We start from the raw sequence: 6861 nt of genomic DNA on the forward strand, positions 1-6861 counted from the left end.
TTTATATTTTTTAAAAACGAGGTTTAATTGGCTCATGGTTCTGCAGCCTGTACAATGAGCATAGAGGCATCTGCTTTGGGGGAGCCTCAGGAAGCGTCCAATCATGGTGGAAGGCAAAGGGGTAGCAGGTGTCACATGGTGAAAGCAGGACCAAGAGAGAGAGTTGGGGAGGTGGGGCTGCCACACACTTGTAAATGACCAGATCTCATAAGCACTCACCATCACGAACACAGCACTAAGCCATTAGGGACCTGCCCCCTGATCCAGACACTTCCCACTAGGCCTTACCTCTAGCATTGGGGATTACAATTCCACAGGAGATTTGGGTGGGGACAAATATCCAAACTATATCGTTCTCCCCATGGTTCCTCCCAAATTTCATGTCCTTCTTACATTGCAAAATATAATCATGCCTTCCCAGCAGTTCCCCAAAGTCTTAACTTATTCCAGCATTAGCTCAAAAGTCCGAAGTCTCATCTGAGACAAGGAAAATCCCTCCTACCTATGAGCCTGTAAAATTAAAAAAGCTTAGTTACTTCCAAGATACAGTGGGGTGTTGGGTAAGCCTTCCTGTTCCAAAAGGGAGAAACTGGCCAAAAGAAAGGAGCTACAGGTTTCACACAAGTTTGAAACCCAGCAGGGCAGTCATTAAATCTTAAAACTCCCAAATAATCGCCTTTGACTCCATGTTCCACATCCAGGGCATGCTGGTGTGAGGAGTGGGCTGCCAAGGCTTTGGGCAGCTCTGCCTCTGTGGCTTTGCAGGAGGCAACCTCTGAGACTGCTGTCATGAGCTGGTGTTGAGTCCTGGTGGGTTTTCCAGGTGCGGGTGTAAGCTGCCAGTCTATCTACCATTCTGGGGTCTGGAGGAAGATGGCCTCTTCTCACAGCTCCACTAGGCAGTGTCCTGGTTGAAACTCTGGGGCCTCCAACCCCACATTTTCTCTCCACACTTCCCTAGCAGAGGTTCTCTGTGAGGGCTCTGCCCCTGTAGCAGGTTTTGGCCTGGACATCCAACCTTTTCCATACATTCTCTGAAATCTAGGCAGAGGCTGTGAAGAAACCACCACTCTTGCACTCTGTGCACCTGCAGGCTTAACACCACGTGAAAGCCACCAAGGCTTACAGTTTGCATTCTCCAGAGCAGTGGCCGCAGCTGTATGTGGGCCACTGTGAGCCACAGCTGGAGCTAGAGCGGAGCACCTGGATATGGGGAGCAGTGTCCCAAGGCTGTGCAGGGAAGTGGGGCCCTGGCCCATGACGCCTTTCTTCTTGGGCCTCTGGTCTCTGGGCCTGTGATAGGAGGGGCTGCCAAGAAGGTCTCTGAAATACCTTTGAGGCATTTTTCCCACTGTCTTGGATATTAGCACTCGGCTCCCTTCTAGTTACGCAGATTTCTCTAGCAAGTAGTTGCTCCATAGACTGCTTGAATTCCTATTCCAAAAAATCTTTTTCTTTCTCTGCCACATGACCAGCCTGCAAATTTTCCAAACCTTTACACTCTATTTCCTGTTTAAATATAAATTCCAACTTGAGGTCATTTATTTGCTCCCTTATCTGAACACAGGCTGTTAGAAGCAGCCAAGCCACTTCTTGAATACTTTGCTACTTAGACATTGCTTCTGCCAGATGCTCTAGGTCATCACTCTTTACTTCTAATTTCCAGACATTCCCTAGGGCATGAACAGACTGCAGCCATGCTCATTGCTAAAGCATAACACGCATGACCTTTGCTCTAGTTCCCAGTAAGTTCCTCATTTCCATGTGAGACCTTGTCAGCCTGGTCTCTGTCATATCCCTTTCAGCATTTTGGTTACAACTGTTTAGTCTCTAAGAAATTCCAAAATTTCCTTCATTTTTCTGTTTTCTTCTAAGCACTCCAAACTCTTCCAACCTCTGCCTGTTACCCAGTTCCAAAGTCTCTTCCACATTTTCAGGTATCTGTATAGCAATGACCCACTCTTCAGTACCAATTTTCTGTTCAGTACCAATTTTCTGTATGAGGCCATTCTTTCATTGCTATAAAGAAATACCTGAGACTGGGTAATTTATTTTTTTAAAAAAGGAGGTTTAATTGGCTTGTGGTTCTGCAGGTTCTACAGGAATCATAGTGGCATCTGCCTCTGGGGAGGCCTCATGGAGCTTCCAATCACGGTGGAAGACAAAGAGGGAGCAGGCATGTCCCATCATGAGAGCACTAGCAAGAGGGAGAAAATATATGTGGGGGAGGTGCCACACACTTTTGAATGACCAGGTCTTGTGAGAAGTCACTGTCATGAAGACAGCACCAAGCCATGAAGGATTTGCCCCTATGATCCAAACACCTCCTATCAGGCCCCATCTCCAGCACTGGGGATTATAATTCAACATGAGATTTGGGCAGGGACAAATATCTAAACTATATCAGCTGGGATTCTAAACAAGTTCATGGGCAAAGACAGATATATGGCTCCAGTTATGATAACATCTATGCCTTTTATTTAAAAAAAACAAAAAAACAAAAAAAAACTTTGCTCCGTGGAGTAGCCATTCTTCTGTGTTCTTATTTCTCTGAAAAACTTGAAAAAAATAAAAATACTTTTATTTTACATTCAGGGGTACATGTGCAGGTTTGTTATATATGTAAACTTTCTGTTGCAAGGGTTTGATGTACAGGTGATTTCATCGCCCAGGGAGTAAGCACAGTACCTGGTAGATGTTCGATTCTCACCCTCCTCCCAGCTTCTGCCCTCAAGTAGGCCCTGGTGTCTGTTCTTGCCTTTTTTGTGTTCCTATGTACTCAATGTTTAGCTCCCACATATAAGTGAGAACATGCAGTATTTGGCGTTCTGTCCCTGTGTTAGTTCGCTTAGGATAATGGCCTCTAGCTCCATCCATCTTGCTGCAGAGGACATGATCTCAATTTTTTTTTTATGGCTGCATAGAATTCCATGGTGTATATATACCACATTTTCTTTCTTTCTTTCTTTCTTTTTTTTTTTTGAAGGCAGAGTCTCACTCTGTCACCCAGGCTGGAGTGCAGTTGTGTGATCTCAGCTCACTGCAGCCTCTGCCTCCTGGGTTCAAGTGATTCTCCTCCCTCAGCCTCCCGAGTAGCTGGGATTACAGGTGCCAGCCACCATACCTGGGCAATTTTTGTACTTTTAGTAGAGATGGGGTTTCACTATGTTGGCCAGGCTGGTCTTGAACTCCTGACCTCAGGTTCCACCTGCCTCGGCATCCGAAAGTGTTGGGGTGACAGGCATGAGCCACCACACCGGGCCAGTACCACATTTTCTTTATTGATGCTACTATTTTCTTTATCAGCTACTGCTGATTCTTATGTCTTTGCCAATTACATGTATATCTTTTTATAGACAGGAAGATAGTCAACCTAATGAGTCAGCTTGCACTTCTATAAAGTAGCAGACTTTGGGGTCAGGCGATCTCTTTTTTTTTTTTAGTTTTTTGGGACAGGGTCTCATTCTGTTGCCCAGGCTGGAGTGCAGTGGCACAATCTCAGCTCCCTGCAGCCTTGACCTCCCGGGATTAGGTGATCCTTCCACCACAGACTCCCAAGTAGCTGGGACCACAGACATGCACAACCACACCCAGCTAATTTTTGTATTTTTTGTAGAGAACAGTGTTTTACCATGTTGCTAAGGCGGGTCTCAAACTCCTGGGTGCAACCGATCTGCCTGCCTACGCCTCCCAAAGTGTGATCATCTTCACCTGAAGATTATCAGGTAGAGATTCAGATTCAGATCACCTGAATCTTCCTGAAGATCACCAGGAAGTGACATTAGATACAAATTGTCTCCATGTCTCTTAGAGTCTGTACTTATTCTGCGTGTATGAGTGTGTGCTTTTTGTCCTGGGGTTTGTCATGAGAAACTAAATGTTTTCCAGAAACAAATAAAATATTAAAGCAAAAATAATACTTTGTCTCCTTTTACAAGGTGCATTGTGTTCTGATTATAAAAATCTGCTTACTTATTGGATTGCACATTTATATCTGGTAACAAATTTCAGAAGTTTGCATGAACAAGCTTCCTGGAGAAAGTGTGGAGGGAAGAGCTTGAGTGCATACCCGGCAGAAACGAAACTGCTGGTTTGATGGGTTTGTAGGTCTCCTTACAATGTGGAGAAACCTGTTTGAAATCTTCATTTGCCTCTCAAGGGCTGAAATTTTCTTTTTCTTCTTCTTCTTCTTTTTTTTAAGCTATAGATATATATTTCTGTTGTGTTTCATATGATTTCCTGATAAGCCATTAGAAAGAAATTCATCCTTGGGATCCTGGACAAGTTAATGTGCTGGCACATAGTAGGTGCTCTATGCAGTCAATAGAGACTTTAAAATTCATGAGCCTGCAGTGAACCTCTGTGATTCTGACCTGTTCATTTTATAGCAAAACTTCTCAAAATAGGTCTCTGTATATTTGCTGTCTCCATTTGTCCACATTTTACGGTTTTCTCAAACTCCGTCAATCAGGGTGTGGTCCCGTCCACTGAAACTGCTCTGGTCGATGTTTCAGAAAGGCCTTGTGTCACAGAGTTTTGTGGTCTCTGTCCACCTGTTCTTCCACCACCCAGTAGCATTAGACACAGTGGACCATTCCCTCCAGCTTGATATGTTTTTTCCAGGACTTTCATGAAGCCACAGTCTCCTGGCTCTCTCCCCACCATTCCTACTGCTTCTCTTTTATGGCCTTTCTGCTGCTGTTGGCTTCTAATTTTCCCAGGCCCTAGGCTTTCTCCGTTTGTTTCTCTGGAGATATTCCTTCCAGGCCTCTGGCTTAAATACTATCTGTTTACTGATGATTCTCAAACTCATGCCCTGATCTCTAGTCTCAAGTGTTCAGCTGCTTTTGAACATAGTAACTTTGAGGTTTTTGTCGGGTCTCTTGGATAGCCGACAAAAACTTCGAAGTTAGTATGTTCAAAAAACAACTCTTGGCCGGGCGTAGTAGCTCACACCTGTAATAACAGCATTTTGTGAGGCAGAGAAGGGCGGATCATTTGAGGCCAGGAGTTTGAGACCAGCCTGGCCAACATGGTGAAACCCTGTCTCTACTAAAAATATAACAATTAACTGGGCGTGGTGGCACACACCTGTAATCCCCGCTACTTGTGAGGCCGAGGTATAAGAATTGCTTGAACCTGGGAGACGGAGGCTGCACTAAGCCAAGATCACGCCAAGGCACTCAAGCCTGGATGACGGAGTGAGACCCTATCTCCACAAAAAAAAAAAAAAAAAAGAACTCTTGGTGCTTTTTCTTCCAACAAGCTCCTCCCCTGAGCTTTCTTTTCTTGGTTAATAATACCACCCTTTACCGTTGCTCAAGCCAAAAATGTAGGTCATCCTTGCTTCCTCTCTTTTTTTCATCCCCATTTCCAATGGCTCAGTGAGACCTGTGAGTTGCTTCTCCTGAATACATGTGCAAAATTCACATACTTGTGGGGTTTTTTTTTGGTATTTTTTTCTTTTTTAAGAGACGGAGTCTCTCTCTGTCAACCAGGCTGGAGTGCAGTGGCGTGATCCTGGCTAACTGAAACCTCCACCTCCCAGGTTCAAGCGATTCTCCTCCCTCAGCCCCCCAGTAGCTGGAATTATAGGTGTGCACCACTACGCTGGGCTAACTTTTGTATTTTTAGTAGAGATAGGGTTTCATCACGTTGGTCAGGCTGGTCTCCAACTCCTGACCTCGTGATCCACCCGCCTTTGCTCCCAAAGTGCTGAGATTATAGGCGTGAGCCACTGCGCCTGGCCACACACTTGTGTTTTTGACTCTATACCTCTCATCTGGATTATTGTCATAGTCTGCTAACTGGTTTCCCTGCTTTCATGTTTATCCTCCAATGAGCCATTCCCAGAGAGGATCTTTTAAATATGTAGGTGGGATATTGTGGCTCACTTAAAATAAGTTTAAATTATTTTAAACCATTCACTTAGAATGGTTTAAAACCCTCTGGTGGCTTCCCATCACACTTAGAATAAAATTCAAACTCCTCAACAATTCTTATAAGGCACTCCATGACTTAGCCAGGGCATCAGTAGACTTTTCTGTAAAGGATCAGATAGAACATATTTCAGGCTTTGTGAGCCATATGGTCTCTGCTGCAACTGCTCGATTCTGCTATTAGACTCTACCGTAGACAAGATGGTAAACAAATGAATGTGGCTAAGTTCCAATACAACTTTATTTACAAAAACAAGTAGTGGGCCGGGTTTGGCCTATGGATTATAGTTTCCATACCCCTGATCCAGTCCTTTCTTACCTTTCCAATTCCATTGCACACTACTCTGCCCTTCACTATGGCCCAGCCTCCTACTCCCCCAGGGCTGGAGCCAAGATGGTGGCCACCAGTTTCTTCCCTTCCTATACGCTAATGTCACATCCTTTGAATATGCTGGCTCCCTGATTATGTGGATTAATGTTCCAGGACTTCTGAGCTGAGGCTTTAAGATTAGCAGCTTCTGCTGCTTCTCTTGGAATCCAGCTACCATGTGGTAAGAAACCGAAAGCCTCACAGAGAAGACACATGGAGGAGAACTAAGAAGCCCTGGGCCATAACCCCAGATGACCCCCAGCCAGCAGCATTGACTGCTGGCCATGTGACTAAGCCATATTGGATGTTCCAACCTAGTCAAGCTTCCACGTGACAGCAGCCAGCTAGCATCACACGGAGCAGAACTTTCTAGCTGACGCTAGTCATCTCACAAAATTGAAGAGGTAAAACAGTTACTACTTTTGGCCATTAAGTTTTGATGTTTTGCCGGGCGCGGTGGCTCAAGCCTGTAATCCCAGCACTTTGGGAGGCCGAGGCAGGTGGATCACGAGGTCAAGAGATCGAGACCATCCTGGTCAACATGGTGAAACC

This window comes from Cebus imitator, unplaced genomic scaffold (genome assembly GCF_001604975.1).
Source record: "Cebus imitator isolate Cc_AM_T3 unplaced genomic scaffold, Cebus_imitator-1.0 Scaffold432, whole genome shotgun sequence".
Taxonomy (NCBI): domain Eukaryota; kingdom Metazoa; phylum Chordata; class Mammalia; order Primates; family Cebidae; genus Cebus; species Cebus imitator.